This window comes from Sus scrofa, chromosome 6, assembly GCF_054392235.1.
Source record: "Sus scrofa isolate SSC_HxYL_T2T_F1_AM1 chromosome 6, Sscrofa_HxYL_maternal_Yorkshire_Landrace_v2.0, whole genome shotgun sequence".
Taxonomy (NCBI): Eukaryota; Metazoa; Chordata; class Mammalia; order Artiodactyla; family Suidae; genus Sus; species Sus scrofa.
In genome coordinates, this window is record NC_139388.1 from 168,077,389 (window position 1) to 168,098,976 (window position 21,588).

At 53.9% G+C, this 21,588-nt stretch overlaps 1 protein-coding gene and 1 long non-coding RNA gene across 2 annotated transcripts in view; both read left to right on the plus strand.

The window, feature by feature from the left end:
* TRABD2B (TraB domain containing 2B) overlaps window positions 1–21,588 on the plus strand; it is a 214,683-nt gene that overhangs the window by 21,050 nt on the left and 172,045 nt on the right. The window lies entirely within an intron of this gene.
* On the plus strand, window positions 16,381–21,007 carry LOC106508570 (uncharacterized). The gene is made up of 2 exons (XR_002345212.2): window positions 16,381–16,602; window positions 19,737–21,007. It is a non-coding gene; the product is annotated as an uncharacterized LOC106508570 (long non-coding RNA).

The window sequence follows — 21,588 nt, forward strand, 5'->3', positions numbered from 1 at the left end:
AGCGCGGATGCAGTTGGAATAATCCAGCTGGGGAGGCAGTGGCTTGGACCTGGGGGAGCAGGTGGAGGGGGGCTTGGCTCCGTTTCGGAGGTGGAGGTGGCGCTGACAGTGATCTACTGAGCCGCTTGAGCAGAGACCAGGAGGCTGGCGCACGCCTGCATGTTCGGGTCCCTGCTGGTGCCAGTAGCTGAAATGAGGGGAGGCTGGGGAGGAGCACGCTAAGGAGGTAAACGTATAAACACTTGGGTGCCCAGAGCAGCTCTCCCAGACTCCCTCTGGTTGGCACTGCTGTTAGCGGCACCCTAGGCTCACACCACCCACCTGGAGGGATCAGGACAGTGTCCTGTTTGCTGATTCGGTCGCTGCCTGGCTCCTCGGCAGTCCACGCTATTGAGGTGTGAGGACAAAGGGCAGGCAATCGGATGGGAAGGGCGGATCGGTTACTGAGGGGCCCGCCGCGCCCTGCTGGGCAAGGGCCAGGCACTGAGCCGGACGCCTTCCTGCCTCTCCCTGTGCCCAGCCCAGAGGAAGTTATGTTTTCCCATCCCAGCCACCACTAAGTCAGCATGTGTTGGTTTGTATTGAATTATGTTCGCTGTCAAATCAGTCAACAAGTGTTGATTCAACACCAGTTACTCTCTGGTGTGGTCTTAGGCATGAGCCGTGGTCCCTGCCTCCGTGGGAGCAGAAGATGTGAACTCAGCAAAGGGATTGAGTGTAGGTGGCATATCCGGCCAAAAGTGCCCTGCCGTCCATGTCTAGGGGAGAAAGCCCAAGTCTCCAGGGATGCCTGGGGGTATCAGGGAGGGCTCCCTGGAGGAGGTGGCATCAGCGGTACATTGGAAGGGCATGGAGGAGATTGGGCCAGGTTCCTTTTAGGGAATTGGATTTAAAAAGGGTTGGAGAGGTAAAATCATGGCCCACCTACCAGCACGGGGTCAGAAGAGGTGCTAAATAAAAACTCTTTGCTGGATGGATGTGTGATGGGCAAGCAGGTTGATGCCACTGCCTGAAGGACGTCTCCCGCGAGGGTGGACACGTCCACTGTGTCCTACAGGCCATGGGGACCCGTGATCTAGAAAACTGGAAGGAGCCAGATCCTGAAGAAAGACCTTCAACTTTCTAGCCAGTATCTCATTTTTTACAATAATAATGATACTGCTAATAATAGCAACACTTTTTATAACAACTTAATTAGTGTTATTTTTGCCGGAAAGGCAGCGCTCGTTACATGCTTGGCCCCGTCTGTGTGTGATTAAAGGTTATTGACTGAGACCAAGAGGGGCTTTTTTATCTTGAGGTTTTGGTGTTTTCTTTCCTCGCTGGTCTCTGCTCAGAGTCCATCTCACCGTTGGCTCTTTAATCTGTTTGTCTTCCATGAGATACCACAAAAGCGCAATCTTTGACAAGGTAAATATGCCAAATCCTTATTATAACATTTAATCGCTTCGGGAGTTTGGCTGTGGGGTGGGGTGGAGGGGTGGCGGGAATGGAAAGAGAGGTCCAGATTGCTTTGATTAACTGCATTTTTCTTTCTGGGTGAGTGGGAAGGCTTTGGTGGAAATCTCCCTCTTGGAGGCCGTTTCTAGGAAAGCGTGAGAAACGCGATTGAGGAGGTTCTGGAGTCTGGGTCGGCAGCACCCGATCGTGGGCCTGGTCCTGCGCTGGTGCTGTGGGGACTTAAGAAGGCACCTGTTTCCCACCGAGGAGGTGGTGTCTGTGTTGGGGGCAGGGAGCTGGGGCTGCGCTGGCCTACCTGGCACACGGCGGACCTCAGCGCCTTCTTTGGATTGGATGAGTCTCCAGCCCCACGGTGGTTCGTTGCTTCAGGGATTCAGACTGATGGGCGAGCACGTCCGCTAGAGGCTTCCCAGCCTGGGCATCGCAGAAGACGTGGTGTTTGAGGCAGGGCTTTCCCCCCTGGTAACTGCCCCCAAGGCCGGCCAGCTTCCAGCAGTTTTCCCATGTATTTCAAGGTTGTTTCTCTCCACTTCCTACCACCGGGAGAGCAGGGGCGGACCTCTCTCCCCCCAGTCTGGCCCAGGGTCTGGGTGAAACGCTTGCACAGCGTAGGGACTCAGGGCGTGTGCCTTGATGAGTGAGGTCTCCTGGGGGCACATGGCAGGGGGCGGTTTCAGGACGTAGGCAGCGTAGCCACGATACAAACGCAGGCCTCCTGTTTCCGAAGCCTGATTTCTTTTACCACACGTCCCAATTTCATGAGGCAGAGATGGTGTGTGAGCTCAGATCATTGTTCAAAGTAGTCACCCCCAGCCTCCAGGGCTGCAGGGTTTGGCCACGGGCCTTGCCTTGGCTTCACGATGGGCGGAGTGTACTTCCTGGCTCTTGACTTTGGGCTCTGTCATGTGACCTGACCAAGGAGACGCTAGCAGACCTGAAGCCTTACAGAAAGCGCCTTGGGCGCTTGTTTAGGCGGCTGGCTCTCCATGTGCCCGCCTCCACCCTGAGAAGAGATTCTCCCGTGTGGCTGCCAGCCCCTCGGCCTGCATCCCAGAATGCACACAGAGGACCCGAACCTAGCCTGCAACGAAGAGCCACACCCAGCTGGACACACGGCTTGACTTCAACCCAGATCAGCCACCCCCTCGCCCCAGCTGACCCATAGTGAAAAGGACATTGTTGCTTTCAGCCACAGAGCCTTGTGGGCATTTGTCACACAGCATCGCTGACAGGTGCAGATGAGAAGGACCTCTCTGGCTCGTGTGTCATGGAGGAAAAGCAGGCCTGAGGAGCAGAAGAGGCTGGGAGCAGAGGTTCCAGCTGAATCTCAGAAAGTCTTGAATGTCAGCGTCAGGAATTTGATCCTTTTGCAATAGGCAGTGGGAGACGCTGGAGGTTTGAGTTTAGAGGGTTGAGATCCAAACCAGCTACAGAGCGTAAACTTGGAAATAAGTGCAGAATGGACCGACATTCACGTTGTAGCTCATCCGGTGAAGAATCCGACTAGTGTCCATAAGGACGTGGGTTCGATCCCTGGCCTCGTTCAGTGGGTTAAGGATCCAGTGTTCCCGTGAGCTGTGGTGTAAGTCACAGACGTGGTTTAGATCTGGCGTGGCTGTGGCTGTGGTGTAGGCCGGCAGCTGCAGCTCCAATTCGACCCCTCCTAGCCTGGGAGCTTCCATGTGAGAAAGTGCAAAATGGTTAAAATAGAGAGAAGAGGAGCCGAAGGTCCAGGTCCTGTTGGAAAACTGCAATTATTTGCTCCCCACTAATCGCAGAGCCTGGCGCTGAGCCTGGTGCTGTGCCCCTTGTACAGTAGGTGCTTAATAAGTGTTTGATGAGTGAATATGTGTATAACAAAATTGTCCAGGGGTTTGAAAATGTGGACTCAGACCATCGAAGTCCCCGATGATTCACTTATTTACCCACTTACTTGTTCCTCCACGTTTGCTGAGCTCCTAGAACAGATAGTACTTGAATCTGGGGCAGGACTGGACAGAGCCCGAGGAGGGAACCTCCCATCTCTTTTGCAAAAGGGGTCAAACCAACCAGGAAGTAGAGCGGGAGCAGGAGGGCCGTGTAGTGACAGCTGGGTTGGGGGAGCGGTGGTCTCCAGTGGGGGCTTATGCCCCTTTCCTGGTCAGGAGGACACGGGGTGTTGGCTTCACCTGGGACCGGGGCAAGCATGGCTTGTCCTCCTGCTGAAACCCGTGGCTGATTTCTCAGGGTCACTCGGTTTGGGAACTTTGATTATATTCGACTTTCCCTTTCGGGTCAGGCTGTCCAGTCACTTTAGGCTTTGGGTCCTCACTTTCTTTCACTCACCTGCTCCTGTCCAGCCTAGGGCTGGCTGGTGGGGAGGCGCTGAAGACTCAGGGGCTGCCCCTCGCTTAGAGGAATGCGTAGTTCAGTGGTTCATAAAGCTCTAAAGTGTGACTTTTGGCAAATCTTGGCTCTTTTTGTCTGTTTCCTTATCTGTAAATCACAGCCACCGAGAGGCCTGCATTCGGATCTCAAGTCTGCATCTTGCTGAGTGGGTGGCCTTGAGCGAGTCACTGCTTGACTGAGACTCTGAAAGGAGGTGTCGTTCCTTTCCTGCAAGATGGGGAGATCCCGGGGGATGGCACGGGAGAGAGAGGCTGGAGGGAGCGCTGGGAGCGCAGCGGCTTTTCAAAAAGTGCCCAAGCTGGTTGAGATGAAGCTAAGCCCCCGATCCAGGGATGCATCCATTTATCTGTACCTGCCCCAGGTCAGAAGATATCACCCCTCACCCGTGGATCCACTAGGGACGAAAACACAAGCAGACAGAACCCGCAGCCTTCAATGAGAATAGCTGAGACCAGAAATGGGACCAGAACCCATGCTCTGTGTTAAAGAGGAGTTTATGGTCGTGGCTTCCTGAAATCTTGGGTTGAGAATGATTCCGAGGCTGTGTTGGACTTCCTGGGATGCAGGGCTGTGATGAATGCATGATGGTCCCAGGAGAAACTGCAGGTGGCACGTGCACCAAGAGCTTGCCAGGGCTGCCATCCATCGCTCTTTCATGCTGCAGGATCGGCCACCCAGTCATTTATCACTCACTGCACTAATTGTCACTGAGCCCCTGCTCTGTGTCGGGGCGTGCCCTGGGTGCTGAGACAGCAGATCCAAAACAGCAAGTGCAGGGCCCCCGTGCATGTCCCATTCTAGGGAACAGGCAGACAGCAAATAATAAATGTGAGCGGTAACTAAAACAGTAGGCCAGAAGGTAACATGTGCTGAAAAAATAGGAATGAGACCAGGCCAAGAGGCGCCGATGTGTCCGCCACCCCATCCTCCAGAGACAGTCTTGTGTAATACACTCAGAGCAGCAAATGACCCCTAACTCTTGCTGGTGCTTCTGCCCCTGGGGCTCACACACGCTGAGTGGTGGAGGCGATTCCAAGGGGTGTTGTTTTGGAAAGTGTGTGTGTGTGCGCATGTGCACGTGCACACCTGGGTGTGATCCTGTGTTCCTGACCCCACGATGAATGACCTTGGATGCACCGTTCTTTGGCATTGACTGTACTTCCTGCACCTGCCCAGACAACTAGGAGTTATTGTCCCTTCCGGGCCACTTGTGCCCAAGGTCCTGGCCTTCTTGGCAGCTGGCTTGGGGGCTTGGAGACTGCGGTGGTGGAGCGAGTGAAACCACAAGTATTGTCAGGCTGTCTAGGCAAAGGATTAGTGCAAATTAGAATTGGATATAAATATTCATGAGGAAATAGGCATATGGGTCATGAAGATGCAATTATCACAAGCCAGGGATGTTGTTTGTTTGGGATCAAACGTTACTATGCTAATTTCAACAGTTCCTATCTCTGTGAAAGCAGGTAGCATCTCTATTAGGCAACACGGTCTTGCTTCGTTCCAGTTACCATGGGACTCAGTCAGCCGGGCAGGGCTCCCCGCGTGCCCTTCACCGCACCCTGCATTGTAATCATCAGTAACGTGTGCCCTTGAAAACCGCAGTCTGCCCGGCGAGAGAGCACGCAGTGACACCTCAGGTAGGCAACATCCGTGTGGTGAGCTCTTTCACCAGAAAGGAATTATCTAGACAATAAGTGCAGCTAGGTAATTGGCTCGCTAGTAAAATCCTAACCCTTAGGTAGCATGATGTTGGCGGACACACCCACTGGGTGGGAAGCTCTTCAAGTTGTTTGTCACACACAAGAGCAGACTCTCCCGTGGGTCCTCCTTTGGCTTGGGGACTCGGGGTCATCCCAGTGGCCTGGGCAGCACATGCTGAGGCATGTAGGGGTGGTGGCCTTCCCTCTGGATGACCCTCGGCTGCTGCCACGCTCTGCTTTCTGGAAGGCTCGCTGACCGTTTCTCCCTCTCCCTCCCATTGGAGTCAAGCTGAACATTTTTACTCGTTCATTGGAGCTGGCCTCCTTTGCAGCTTTGTGGCTGCTTTTAATCTTTCATGGACTAGGAAGCCAGAGAACCAGGCTTATGAAAAGTGAGTCCAAAGCTAAACTAAATCATTTCAGATGGAGATGCTGAAGCACGCTTCTAGGAGTCAAGTGCACGACTGCAGTGTGGTGCCAGTTTGTTGTTTGATCATGTGTTCTGAACACGGGAGGTTACCAGCTATGGGACGTGTGGATACACGAAGTATTACTCCCTCTCTCTTTCTCTCTCTGTGTGTGTGTGTGTGTGTGTGTGTGTTTATTCACCTGTACTCATGAGCCATGGCGGTGTGGGAGGGATTTGATAATCTAGTTCATTCAGGTTCGAAGGGCTCTCTTTCGACACACGACTCCAGTGTGGTTTTTAGGGCCCTGATTCGTGCATAAAAGCTTTTAGGAGGGGCTGATTTCAGCTCAGGAAAGGAAGAATTGGCTAGAGAAGTTCAGTCTTCGGACACCCGCCTTGGGGGCAGGAACCGTTCTAGCGAAGGCCGGGTAACAACGCCTCTAAGGACAGGCTGGAGGGAAGGTAAATGTCTATCACGTGATGGACTTGGTTTTTAATGGAAAAGTTCTTTTCTGTTTTATTAAAGTAAAATTGATGGATCCTGAACGGTATATATTTGGAGGGTGGACCTGACTGATTTTTAACATCTCTAAAATTGGACAAAGCTGTGTCATCCAGCTTTGCGTACATGCATCCGCTGTATTCTGCAATTCAGGCTGTGACTGCTGCGGACTCTCTGTGTTTGTGTCATCCCACAGTTGGTAGGTTGAATCCTAAATCCCCAGTGTGATGGTATTTGGCAGTGGGGCGTTTGGGGGGCAGTCGGGTTTAGCTGAGGTCATGATCTAGGGCCCTTGTGATGAGATTAGTGTCCTTATGAGAAGAAACACTAGAGTGGGCTCCTTTTCCCGCCGCGTGAGGACACGGCCGGAAGGTGGCTGCCTGCAAGGCAGGTGGAGGGGCCTCACCAGAACTCAGCCATGCTGGCCCCTGACCTCAGACCTCCAACCTCTGAGCTGTAAGGGAATATATTTATGTTGTTTGAACCACCTGCTCTGTGGTGTATTGTTTTGGCAGCTCAAGCTAAGAAAGCCACCCTGCATTATGAGGGTTCAACCACGAGTATCAGACAGTCTGAGAAGCACCTCCCTTTGTCATTCACCTTGACAGCCGAGGGCCTAGGCACCCCTCCCTGGCTCCCAAGGTGAGAGCCTCCTCTTAAACTGCTAGAAATGGATGACATTTCCTTTGGTATCAGATGACTTCCTGGGAAGTCAGGAGCCCAGCAGTAAGGCCTTCAGTCCAGACAAGCGGGGCCCCTGCCTTCCAGAAGGCTGCAGAAGGCTCTGGGCTGCATGTGTCTGCTGTGGGGAGCAGCCGCCTGTGTTCCCATGGCCTGGACGATGCTTCCAGATGTCACATGTGCAGCCCTGCCACCTCCCTGCTGTTTATGGCCAAGTCACAGTGTGAGACTCAGACCCTAGGCCCCGTGCTGGCGTTCAAAGGGGCTTAATAGGCCTCTTTGTAAACAGCACTGAACACTTGTTCAAGTGACACACAGAGCTCTGCGTGGCTGTGATGCTGACTGCAGCTTGCTTTTTATTTGTTTGGGTTCTCCCCCCACCTTTATAAACAGAGAGGAGCGTCTGCCTGCAAAATTGTCTTCTTGGCAGAACGGGAAGGGGAGAGAGAGGAATTCTTCCTCCCCTGCTCTGGCTTTTGTGGCTCAGGGGCCACATGTTTCCAGAAACCATTTTTGCGTACCTGAGCTCTCAGTGACCTCGGGTCCTGAGCAGTGAGAGGTGGGCGGGACGCAGGCTGACTCAAGCCAACCCCAGAGCACTTCGTGTCAGGAAAGAAGATGAGACCCCATTCTCCCACGTGTTGAAGTAGGAAGGGGCTGTGATGTCCCACTTAGGCACCAGGTGCCTGGTCAGAGGCCCTGCTGAAACAGGCGCCTCCACCCAGAAGTCTGGATCTGGGTTGGGGAGAGCACAGGACCAGGTAGGCTGGCCGTCCTCAAGGCATGGGAGGGAGGGTGCAGTCAGATGTCACCAAGGCTGGCCCTCCCTCTGCACCAGTGTCCCCCACAGGTGTCCACTAGACCCTCTGGTCTCAACTTTTTGATCTTGAACTCAAGATCGAATTAATCTTGCACTTAATTACAAGTCTGGATCCGTAACCTGCTTGTGAGCCCCGCCAGATATAGTCCCATCGCTTTGGAACGTAGAGGCACAGCCCCCAGGTTCCCAGGCGAGTCAGACTTACACCCTCCTTGGAGCCCCTGCCACCCCCGATCACCCCGTGTGACAGGCCATCCCCTCTCCCAGGGACTTTGAGTTGAAACCACACCCTGGCCTTGATGCTTGAGCTGGGTCCACTTGATCAAGTCCTGGAAGAAAAATCAAAGACCATCAAGGAAGAATCAGATGTGGTGCTTATAGCCCTGAATACATCTCTGCGCAAAGAGACTTGAAGCCTGAGTCAGAAGGCTCGTGCCCTGCATGGAGGGAAGCGCTCTAAGGAGTTAAGTATAAGAAGCTGGGATGAGACTCTTGGGCATATGTCTGGACAAAACTCTACTTAAAAGAGACACATGCACCCGCATGTTCATTGCAGCACTATTCACAATAGCCAGGACATGGAAACAACCCAAATGTCCATCGACAGAGGATTGGATTCGGAAGATGTGGTATATATACACAATGGAATACTACTCAGCCATAAAAAAGAATGACATAATGCCTTTTGCAGCAACATGGATGGAACTAGAGACTCTCATACTGAGTGAAATGAGTCAGAAAGACAAAGACAAATACCACATGACATCACTTATAACTGGAATCTGATATCCAGCACAAATGAACATCTCCACAGAAAAGAAAATCATGGACTTGGAGAAGAGACTTGTGGCTGCCTGATGGGAAGGGGAGGGAGTGGGAGGGATCGGGAGCTTGGGCTTATCAGACACAACTTAGAATAGATGTGCAAGGAGATCCTGCTGAATAGCGTTGAGAACTTTGTCTAGATACTCATGTTGCAACAGAAGAAAGGGTGGGGAAAACTGTAATTATAATGTATACGTGTAAGGATAACCTGACCCCCTTGCTGTACAGTGGGAAAATAAAAAAAATTATATATATATATAAAAAAAAGAAGCTGGGATGAGGAGAGGCGCCGTCTGCTGGGGTGGGGGTGCGGGGCAGCACAGCCCACCCCCCCCACCCCCCAGGCAAGGCTTCTAAGCGGCCCCCCATGCCGTACCTGGCGGGTGTGTAGTCTCCCTTCCCGGCACATCCACAGCCTCATCTGCACCACGAGAGATGCCAGATAAAGTGACCAATCCCAGCCTGGCCCCAAGCTCCCCAGCTGCGTAGAAGGTGCCGGGTGAAACCCCAAGGCTGTCGAATATTAAACAAATAACCGAGGGAATATTATATTTATTGGAAGCAAAACTGCGAAGATAACTTAGATGTCAAGTTTTAACCCCCGATATGTCAGTATCCTCGGCTTACCCTCAGTTATCTCTGTCCTGATCACAAGACTGGACCACCGTTTTGACAGGATATTGGGGGACAGGGGTGTCGTTTGTTTTGGCGGAGGAAATATTTCAAATGAGGAAGCTCAACCGGCTATGGGTGGGAAGGGGGGCGGTCTTTGCTCAGTAAAACGTTTGGAACGCATGTTTCCAGCATTTCAGAATTCCTCATGACGTTTGTATCCTTCCCTCAGCAAGACTGTGGATGGTCTTTGCTGACGTTTCCAACCCTAAGCCTGCAGAGTGGCCAAGCTTCAGGTTTGGAAAGTGCTAAGCCCGCTCACGGGAAGCTCCGAGGTACCTTCGGCCCCCCGCCCCGCACTCACTCAGGTAGTAATTCTGTGTGTAACGGAACCAGAACGCTCCCTTTCCATCTCTGTTAATTTCCAAATTGGCTCGTTAAATCCATACATTCCAGAGACTTGATCCAACATTCCAGGGACCCTTTCCATGGACAAGCAGAGCAGGAGTTCTTTTCAGCAGGGTTGGTTCAAGCAGAGGGAATGTGGAAAACAAAACAAAACAAAAATAACAACCAAACATCAACCAAAAAACCTCCAGAACAAATTACCTTCATCTTGCAAAGGGGACCTCAGATGGCAGCCTCACCAGCCCCACCAGCCCCGCCAGCCTCATCAGCCTCGCCAGCCTTATGTTACTCTGGCCGTGTCTCTCCCTGACTCCCCTGTCCCTTTCATCCCACACAGTGTATCGCCATTAGCCTGGCTTTGGGCCCGGCCCCAGTTTGCTTCCAGTTTGTTGGACTCCTACTGGAGACGAGACACTGTTAACTAGCAGCCCTGCCAGGAAGCCAGTGCAGCCACCTCCAGGGTGTTCTTCTCCGTGTTGTTGCCGTGACACAGACGTGGAAGTGTGTTTGAAGTGTCAGAGCGCTCTTGCCAGGGGAGGTGTCGGCTTTGCTGCTGGATGGGTACACAGTGTACCACACGTGTGAGCAGGGCACGGGGGGGCGGGGATTTTAGCTGGAATTAACAACCGCGTAAGAACTGAAAACAAATAAATAAATAAGCTAAGTGTTCAAAGGCTGTTTATCAGCTCAGTGTGTCGCCACGGCTAAATGCCAACTTTTTGTTTCTCCGTGTACCTTTTCCATTCCTCTGACCTTCAGAATTCTTCCCACATTCAGGAATAATTGACGCTGCTCTCACGGCTCTTCGTGACCTTGGTTAAAGGAACAGTCTGCTCTTTTTCTCTGAAATGCTTTGGTGGGGCGATACCTTTTCCTTTCCCCAAAGGGCAGCTCAAGGCGGTGGGGCGTCAGGAAGGATGAGTTCCGGTCCCCAACCTTCCGGTCTCTTGTTTACCACCTGTCACCTGGGGCAGAGGCAGTAAAGGCCATCCAGGCCTCATCCACATGCCGCCTGCGGTCGGTGTCCCCAGCAGGTCTTGAACACTCAGTGAATGCATATTGCCAGGCACCTGTCTGTGCGGTGGACCCTGCTCTCAGGAGCCTGTTAATCCCTGTGTGCAGAGGGTCACTCAGGTAAATGCAAACAGGGCTTGTGGTCCGTCTCTGCTCACTGCCCTGGGATGGACACAGCCGGTACCCAGCAATGGCAGGTGTTTTAGTATTTATTCAATGGATGAATGAATGGATGCCAAGTTACAGAAATGCAGTTTCATCTGAGAGGTAAAGCAGCAGCCAGGCTTCCCCAGTTGCACAGCCCAGCAGGCCCACCTGCGTGGTGTCTGTGTGGCAGAAGCAGACTCCCGCTTCTCCGTGTGTGGGGCCGTGGCCGGGAGCTCTTGGGCAACAATCAGACTGCATCGGTGTGTGGGGTGGCCCTGCTGGGTGGGATGGGGTATGAGGAGAAACAGAGGGGAGAAGGCTTTTGGTTGAAGCTGGAGGGCTTAGGTTGCTGACCTAATGTCACCTCTTCATCTCATCTAGAAAGTGGAGGAAGACTCATACCTACTTCAAAGGGTCGCTCTGAGACCTAAATGAATCTGTATGTGTAAAGTGTTGAGAACTGGGCCTGGCCCAGAGTAAGTTCTCATTAAATATCAGCCCTTTATCATGTTGTTATTATTTTGGGGAGCAGAGGAGGTGTCAGGACCTGAGTGTTGAGGGAAATGATAGGACAGCTCAGTTTCTAGAGAGGAGGGTGGGCCTCTCAGTAGCCCTCGGGTCTTATCTGCTAGGTGGGTTTCCACGGTGGTAGAGGCAGGAGGTCATAAGTGGAATCGGATGGCCCGCAGCCACCTCCTGCTTCTGGTTCTAGGCACCAAATACCTACCCTCCCAACACACACACACACACACACACACTGAATGGATGGGAGTTTAGCAAATAGCATCTAGGAGACAGGCAAGATCAGATAGGAAGGTCCAGAGCCAGTGAGGTAGGCCAGGGTTTAGGAATTTGTCTGAATGCCTATTAGGGAAATTGAGGCAGAAGCCTAGTAGGTCCCAGCTGCCCCAAGCTCTTGGCAGGCGCACCTGAAATCAGATCCCGGGCGGCCAGACCATAAGCCCTGGCTCTTGGCATTGCTGATCATTGGACTCCTGGCCTGGTGGGGTTTGGTCTGAGGGCCATGGAAGCAGTCAGCAGTGACTCACATCCTGCAGAGGAGGGAGGTGAGGAGGGTTCTGGAGACCTCAGAGGCTTGGGAGGTGGGTGGGAGAGGCCTGATGGAGGCCTTGAGTTGAGATGGGGGCTGGGAGGATGGCCAGGACTTGGGGGATCCGACTGAGGTGGTCCAGGCCGAATGGGAGAACGGAGTGAGGTTGCAGGTGGGCTTGTGCGTGATGTGATCCGGGCACCTGAGTACTCTTGTGGGCCTGGAACAGAGGGAAGGCCGTGCTGGAGGGGAGAAGCCTGGCGTGAGACTCAGGAGACGGGGCCAGGGCCAGGGAGCCTTGGCACCGAGCTGGTGATGAAGAGCGCTGGCCCTTTCGGGAGCACTGTCGCAGCGAACCTGATGCGGCTGGAGGCGTCTGTGCATGTCCCTACTGTAGACAAGGGCATCATAACGAGAAGCTCTGGAGGCGCTGTGGAAGAAGCAGGCGATGAAGGGAGGTGATTTCTTAACAACCATTGTGATCAAGAGCCTGGACGGTGCAGAATCCTGGGTGGAGGGGTGGGAGCGGCGGGGAAAGGAGGAATAGGAGGAATATGCCGTGGAACAAACAGCCCTGGGCCAGTGGCTGGTGAGATACAGAAGACGCGTGTCTGGGGGTGCGGCCCCATTTGGGGGGGCAGCTGCCGGCAGAAATGAACTCCATTTCCACCTCTCAGGGGTCTAGGTGACCGCGACAGGCCCCAGGGGACAGGCAGGGGCCTGGGCTGGAGAGGAGGCTCCAGGAGGCCTTGGGCAGAGCCGAAGGCACAGGTGGGGAAGCGTTGGAGCACAGAGAGAGAGAGGCTAGTGACAGAGCGGGGACAACAGCCATCCCCGGGGCCAAGAGGAGAAGAAGCAGCTTCAGAGGGTGAGGTCAAGGTGGCCTGAGATGTCCCCAGAGGCAAACAAGAGCGTGTAGCCTCCCCCTGTGCCCAGGAGGGGGGCGTCTGCAGCCCAGCCGGGGCCGGCCCTCTGCTGCCACCTTGTCTCGCAACACACTCGTGTGTGCGCTCGCACCCTGCAGCTCCACCCCGGGACCTTCCTCCGGAAAAGCCTTGGCAGCTCCCTGCCCCATGCACCCATTTCCATTACTCCCTCCTCTGCACCCCTACAGCCCCCCAACCCCACACGTACCAGAGCATCGAGCAATAACCTGTTTTCTGGTGGGTCTCCCCACGGGAAGTGAGCTTTGCAGGCCTGCTTCTCAGGGAGGCGCACAGGACGCGAGCCCCCTGAGGAGGGTTCCCGAGAGGGACTTGGGGTCAACAGCCCTTCATTCGAGGCTGCAGCCTGTGTGGATGGTGGCAGGAGAGCAGGGTGATGGCGGGCACCCCCCCCCCCAAGGATTCCGGCTGCGGGAACCACCCTACGTCTCCGAGTTGTCATCCCTCCTGTCCACCTGTCCCCCGGGCTGCAGCCTTCGCCCCACTTTCCTTCTCACCTGGTTGCTGCACCGGTTGAAGCCGTGACCTGAATCTCCCCATCATTAGGTCCACGTGGACAGCAGCTCCTCGGGAAATGCTGCTTTGAGCAGGTGGTAGCTATCCGCAAAGTGAGGACTGGTGAAAACGGAGAGCTGACGGCTGCGCAGAGCTCCTTCCAGGGGAACTCCTATCGTCCCAGCCTCCGACGTCCTCTGAGCACCTGAAGGGAGCCTGTGCCCTCTGGAGAGAGCCCGGGAGACAGAGGTGTAGTCTCTCCAGCCGCCAACCCCAGGCTGCGTAAGGGGAGAAGAAACTCAGTTTTCTAAGTGTCTTCTTTAGCCACGCGTAAAGCTTGGCACTTTCACCAACAGGATTTTCTTTCATTAATCCACGGAGCAGCCTTGGGATACTGACTCGCATGCTGATTCATCAGCTTCATTTACTCTGATACTGCCGGGCAGCCTCCCGAGGGCAAGTCGCTAGCTCACGCTGGGAGGTTATGGGTTTGCCTGACTCTGTGTTTCTCGTTTGTCACCGAGACTGGCTCTCTGCTCTGCGCAGAGCAGCGGTAGAAACTGGCCATCCCACCGCCCCAGAGGCCCCTGGCACTAGAGGAGGTTTTCTTTTGTCTGAAGAGGCAAGAGCCAGCCTTCGGGAAGGGACAGGGCAGGGGCCCTGTGTCCTGTTGAGACCCAGGATTCTGAGAGCAAAGGGTCCTGCGACTTGAGTGCCCGGTATGTGGGGCCAAACTCTGTCTTGGAGGCCTGGAAACATTTGACATGATGTCATGAAAAGCTATGAAAGCGTCTCTCCAAAACTCCGAGGAGGAATTAGGCTTTTGCACGTACGTATGTATTCAATTTTCAGCTGTCCTGATTTCTCTCAAAGAGCCGCTGGTTCTTCCCTGGAGTGGGGCCAGGCCCCTCTGTGCCTCCACTGCCCGGGGACGGGTCCTGCGTGCCCGGCTCCTCTTGTGCCATGTGTTTTCTGGCTGTTCGGGCCGTCCTCTCTGGCATTTTTCAATCCCACGTGGTCAGGCGCTAAGAACCTTAGAACAAAGCAATCGCTGCTCTGACCTTGAGAGACGGCAGGGCCTTGCTGATCTGCCTGCGGGTTGAGCTGGGACCTAGGGTAGGGCGTGAGGGCCGGGAAGAGTCCCTTTGCTGTCATAGCGGAAGGGGAGGACACCCAGGCCTCCCCCTGGGAGGCAGAAAGGAAGAGGAGAAGGCCCAGGAGACGAGGGCGGGACCTGCCCTTGGGGAGGTCACGGTGTCCCCTGGCAGGAGACAGGCTGTGTGGGAGAACCGCTGGAGGAATGTGAGTTGGGTCATTCTCTTACCCTTAGGGGCTCAGCAAACCCTGAGTGAGCGGAGACGGCTGGGATTGCAGGGCCCCCAGGTGCCTCTGCCCCCTGCCCCTTGCCTCCAGCCCCCGAGGGCTCACCGTGTGGTGGGAGGAACAGGCATGTACACACAGGCACGGCCAGTGTGGGTGACGGATGTGGAGATAGAGCAGGTGCCCAGGCTCCTTGGGCATCAAGAAGGAGACCCAGAGGAGGAAGGTGACTTAAAGAGAAGAGGAGGACGTGTCCTAGGTTCAAGGAACAAGAGCCAATGGGCCGGACCGGAGGCCTGAAGCTGCCTGATGTTCTCTGGTGTGGGGTGAGTGTAGGCGTGGCTGCCCTCTGCATGTCCCCTATGGGTCGCCAGGTGTCTTTGCCTGGCTCTCAGCAGGGCCCAGCTTTAGGACGGGCAGCAGAGGCCATGAGGAGGGCTAGCTTCCTGGAGGCAGGAGTGAGCTGGGAGGCTTCGTGGAGGAAGACTTCCCCGGGGCCTCAGTGAGAGCCAGGGTTTGGACAAGCAGGAAGGAAAGCAGGGCCAGCCCCAGAGAGGCGCAGAGAACCTGGGCCAGATGGGAACACAGTGTCGGGCGGGAGGTGCCCAGACTGAGGGGGGCCAGTGGTGGCATGTGGCACAATGGCGGTATCCTCAGATGAGGCGTTAACTCCCTTCCCCGAGGGGCTGTGAGTACTGAGGAGGGCCCCTGCGGTTAAGAGGAGGCTCCTGCCCTGGGAGGGGCCACTCCTCAGTCAGGTCACCAAGGGCCATGAGTATCTGAGTCAGGGTGACCGCTCCACACTGCAGTTTGACCATCTGGAAAACAAGGATGCGGCAAGGCGGCGGTGGGGGGGGGGGGGAACCTCTGGCATCCCATGATGACCTTGCCTCGTGACCTTGAGCAAGGCACGTGGCTTCTGGGACTCAGCTCCCTGGTTCGCCACATTGGGAGAGTGGAGCACCATTGCCGTGTCACCTCGCTGAGCCTCTAGGAGGACCATGCAGATGGCACTGGTGAAATCGCTCCAAGCAAAGCTGCCCCCACGGAGGGTCAGGAGACCCTGAGACCCGTCTGACTCAGCCCCAGCGGGACCGCTCTCAGCTTTCCTGCAGCCAGGCCCCGCCTCCCGGCTGATGTGCCTCCCCCCCCCCCACTCTGAGCCTCTGATCCCCGGGGTCCGAGGACAGCCTAGGCCGCCAGCTGCACCGCCACTGCCCGGAGCAGACCGGTCCCCACGCCTGGCAGTGGGAACGCGGGCGGGCCCACCTGGCACAGGAGCTGCGCTGCCTGGGAGGACGGCGGCCTGTCTGCTCTGGGCCCAGGGTCCTGGCTCTGGCGCTCTGAGCTCACCGAGGTTTATTTATTTATCATTTGTTTGGGGTGAAATGGGAGAGAGTCAAATCCACGGAGCTGTTGTAGCAGCAGTTGGTGGAAAGAAAGGCATGTCTGTTTTTCCCGAAAGAATCCCTCGCATTGTGGCCCTGGCCCTTGGTTGGGTTTCGGCAGACAATGCCTTCCTTTCTCCCTGTGCCCGCCGGCTCGCCCCCGCCCGCCCGCCAGCCCGTCTGTCCTTGGTCCACTGGGCCTGCCGCTGCCCGCTGGACTTGGCTGCCGGGAAGGAAGGAAGGAGACGCCGGCTGCCTTGGCTGAGCCGTCCGGCCAGTGCACTGGGCCCTGCAGGCCTCTGGGGCTGCCACGCTCCTGCGCCCCCGTCTCTTTGGAGGCCTCGTGCATAGTATATGTTGAGGGCATGCTCTGTGCCAGGCATTGTGCCCACTTCACGGAAGCCTTCCTCCCTCCTGGAACGGGAATCAGGTCTTAGGTGAGCCCCAGCGCCCCTTGTGCCGCTGCCAGCCGAGTTTTTATTGCCATCTTGCAGACGGAGAGAAGGAGGCTCTAAGGGGTGGGCGACTTGCCAGGTTCACACATCGACGTGTTGCTGGCTGAGATTTGGGGGAGGGAGGGGTTGATACTTTGGGTGGGTCAGCAAAGGCCGAGGGTGACCAGCCTCTGCAGGTGACCTCAGGGTTCTCTGCCTGCTTGCCTGCAGCCTCCTCTGCTCACTTGTGCAGTAACCCAGCCGAAGCCTCTCATCACACACAGGAGAGGACCCAAGTCTGTTCCCTGTCTGCCTCTCCAGCTTCACCCACGGCTTCTCCTTTGCCTCCCTCCCTGGTCTCACTCCGCATTTGCTGTTTGTTCAGCTCTCCAAGCTCAAGTCTGTCTCGGGGCCTTTGCTCTTGCAGCTCATCTGCCTGCGGCTCTCTCCTCTGATGTTGGCTGGCCCTCGACGTGTAAGGGGGCCGCTCTTTTAAATGGCCTCCCCCCACCCACACTCCCTAACTCCTTACCTCCCCCTCCTGTTCTTTGTATCTTGTCGCTTCCTGAAATCACAGCACTTAGGAACTTGCTTGTTGTTGATGCCAAGTCCGTGCCCACCCAGCCCACTCTGGGAGCTTGGTAATATATGCATTTTTTGAATGAATGCATGAAACCCAAAATGTTTGATTTTCAAGGACCTTTTCTCAGAATATATTACTGTTTCCTCTGGTACCTTTCTGGGACCATGGGGACACAGAGCCACAACTGCGGCTTAGAAAGCTACAGTCAAAGGGAGAATGCTGGGGAGAGGCAGCAGAGCTGGGCAGAGAGGTTAGGTGAGCAGGCTTCGGAGTCAAACAAAAGCAATTTACTTAGCTCTCTGTGCCTCAGTTTCATCATCTGTGAAATGGGACCAATAATAGTACTGCCCTCAAGAACGGTTTTGAGAAGTAAGTGATCAATGAAACATTGGGGAAAAAAAAAAAACCAGAGTAATGCCTGGCCCCGAAAAAGCATGATGTCAGTACTATCAACTATTACCATTGATGTTATTATTGTTTCTTAGCTATTTTACTGTTAGCAGCAGTAGTTACAGTTGGTAGCAGTAGTTCAGCTCCTATTTGAACTCAGCTCTGACATTTATAGCCCATGTATCCTTATATTAGTCATCCAGACTCCCTAAGCCTCCCTGTTCTCACTCATAAAACCAGGCTAATGACGGTGTCGTGGCCTCACAGATACGTCACGAGGAGGTAATGAAAAATGCACAGCAGGTGCTCAGTAGAGTCGCGGGAGCCGGGAACTGAAAGGCCAGAGGGAGGGAAAGTCGAGGGCCAGAGAGAGAGGTGAGGAGGCTTGGATGGAGGTGGGCGGGCCAAGGAGAAGAGGTGATTCAGAGGCAGGAGGGTAATAACCAAACGTCTTGGAATTTCAAGGGCAGAGGTGAGAGGTTAAGGTGCCAAAAAAAAAAGAGGGAAAGGAGAGAGGCTGTCTTATGCTGTAGCTTTGTGCCTTTGGAACCTTGCAGAATTTGATGTCCCTCTTCCCAGTAAACCAAGTGCTGCAAGTGCGGGGTGAGGTCTTTGGGCTGGGCTTCCTCTCTGTCACCCTCCTAAAGTCCAAATATGGGTCTGCTTTTCAAATCCGAGGAGTTGAGAGAGGCAGGGAGGTCTTCATAGTGGGTTGTCCTCTGGACCTGGGGTCAGGGGCATCAGGAGGTGAAAGGGTGACGGCCCGGGCAAGGTGTATCCACCCACCTGCTCCTCCAGGGACCGCAGGCAGCCTCGGTGACAGATTTGGAAATTGAATGTTGGACTCAACCCCCTTTTACCTTTGACATGTTGCCTGTCTGCTCCCCCTAAACGTCCCTGACAGGCCATCACCCACAGGAGGGTTTTAGGGTGGATACCCCAGGCACCTGAGTCCTTGTCCCCCCTATCACGGAGCCCACCCCCACTATCCACTGTCTTCGATCCTAAGACTGTAGAGTCTTGTCATTGGGCTTTCAGAACATTTGGGCTTTCAGAACATTTGGCCTCAAGATTCCAAAGCCCATGGCCCTCCAATTGCAGATTTTTGATGGCCTTGGTGTTTAGAGCCCAAAGCCCCAGAGCCGTTCAGGTGCCTTCACCTCCTGGTCTGCCCTGTCCCTGCCTTCCTGCCGCCGGCAGAATCCTGGACCGGGAATCAGGTCTGGTTCCCGGGCTTCTGGTAGGCTGGGTTGAACTGCCAATAAGCCGTCACTGGCTGAGGCTTGGTTTCCTCGCCTATAAAATTCGCTAACAAGCAACCTCACAAGGGTGCCTGTGAGGACCGAGACGGGAACATGCTGGAAAGGAAAGTGCTTCGCTCTTCCTGTTTCCGAGCCTGTCCGCCCTGCTCAGCATCAGCATCGTGACACTGGAAAATCCGGCTATGTGCCCTGCTTGTCTTGGCTTTCACGGGCTCCGCAGGCCCGGTCCTCCCTTGCTGTTTACCCAGATTTTTAACTCAATCCACTCTCCGGCTCCTCCAGCCCTCTCGTCTGGGCTCACGGTTTCCCAGCTTTCCTGTGCATTTTCCAGGAGTGCCCGCATCCTGGTGAGTCCCTCCCTGCTTTCTGTCCACCCTGCTTGCCTCTGTCTTAGTGCTCCACACAGCTGCTGTGTACATGAGTTGTACCTGTCTGCGTTAACTACGTTCTCATGCTGCTTCCCCCCGATCCATCACTCCGGGGGCTTTGGTGCCTGACAGCATTGACGGACCTCCCACCAGGCTGCGGGCCTGCCTGAATCTTACTTCCTCACTATTAACGTGGGGAAGAGAACCCATACCCCACAAAGTCTCAGTCTTAACGCATTTAAAGTAACGGGCGCTTAGTAGGTGCTCATACATATTAGGAGAGATGACACAATAAGGTGGGAAAGAACAGACACTCTGCATCTGGGTTCAAACCACAGCAGTGCCCCATCAGTGTTGTGGGACTTGAGGCAGGCTGTTGAACGCTCGCAAGCTTCAACTTTCTCATCCTTAAAATCGTTAAAACTGGTGTAACAGGATGGCAGCCACATCTTGTGCTGATAGTAGTACAATGCCCAGAAGAGGGCGGACACTCGCTACATGGCACCTGTTCTTCCTGCTTCTCTTTGCCCCTAGGGAAGGAGCCTCGTCTTATTTTCTTTTTGCACCCCCTTGGGCTGTCGTGTGTCGCAGAGGAATCCAGTTAGCAACACTGATAACTCAGATGGAAGAGATGACAACGAGGAATGAAAGGGACATTATAAAACTCTGAGAGGACGGAGGAGGGAACACGTCCCAACTTTCTTCCTAACCTTCCAGCCTCCTTGAGGCCAGCGTTATGCTGATACCAACACCAGACAAAGACATACGAGGAAAGAAACCTATAGAGCAATCCCTCTTGCGTCGTGAATGCAGATGGATGCAGAAATTCTCAGTATAACACCAGCTGACCAGATCCAGCATAGATAAGAAGGATAATGTCTCACGATGAAGTGGGTGTTATCCTGGGATTACAAGGCTGGTTTGATATTCAGAAGTCAATGTAATTTACCACCTCAGCAGACTAAAGAAGAAACCCTGGTATGATCGATCATCTCAATAGATTCAGAAAAAGCCCTTGTCAAAATCAACACTGTTCACGGTTAAAAACTCTCAGCAAACTGGGATAGAAGGGAATTTTCTTGATCTGATAAAGGGTGTCTATTGAAAACACCTACAACTAATATCAAACATAATGATAAAATTTGCATACTTTTCCCTAAGATCAGGAACTAGGCGAATCACATATCTGATAAAGGACTTGCTTCCAGAACCTATAAAGAACTCTCAAAACTCCATAGCAAGAAAACACATGCCGAGTTCCTGTTGTGACTCAGCAGGTCAAGGACCCAACATTGTCTCTGTGAGGATGCGAGTTCGCGTCCCCGGCCTTGCTCAGTGGGTTAAGGATCTGGCGTTGCCACAAGCTGTGTAGGTCACAGATGCAGCTCAGATCCCGTGTTACTGTGGCTGTGGCGCAGGCCTGAAGCTGTAGCTCTGATTCAGCTCCTCGCCTAGCAACCTCCATATGCTGCAGGTGGGGCCATAAAAAGAAAAAAACCACATGCAATTTAATAATGAGCAGAATATTTGAATACCTACAAGACATATAGGTGGCAAATAAGCACATGAAAATACTTAATAGCTTCAGTCCTTAGAAAAATGCTGATTACAACTACATGCTGATTAGAACGACTCCGATTAAACTGGAAAATAGCCAGGGTTGGCGAGTTCATGGAGCAACTGCAGCTCTCTTACTTTGCTGCTGGGAATGCTAAGTGGTCCAACCACCCTGTGAAACAGTTTATTATTAAGTCGAACAAACCCTTGCCACACCTGGAAATCCCACTATTAGAAATTTACCCAAATGAAATCAAAACCTGTGGTCACATAGGAATTGCACCGGTGTTTGTAGTGGCTTTATCTATAATAACCCCAAGGGGGAAACAAGCCAAATGTCCCCAAACTGGGGAATTGACGCACAGACTCTGGTGCATCCATACGCCAGGATACTGCTCAGCCATGCAAAGGAGAGACCTCCTGAGGCCGACACCTCAGATGAGCTGGACCGCATTATGGGGAGTGAGAGACGTCAGACTCAAAAGGCTGCACGGAGGCTGCACGTACATGACATCCTGGAAAAGGACAAACCAGGGGGACAGAAAGCAGCAGCAGCTGTCAGGAGGTGGGGGCGGGGTGGGTTTACTACAAAGGACACAGGAGGATTCTTTGGGGGTGCTAGAACTATTTTTTTTAATCTCAACTTGGGGGGTTATGTGAATGCTATGTGTTTGTCAAAACACTTACACAAATGTAAGTTTGTACACTTAAAAGAGTGCATCTTGCATTGTATGTAAACTGCGTCTTAATCATCACGAAAAAGGCTAAAGCTCCGGGAGCGGATCGGTAAAGCTTTCAGGTCTCTAGAGGAGGCAGGCGGCTTGCAAGT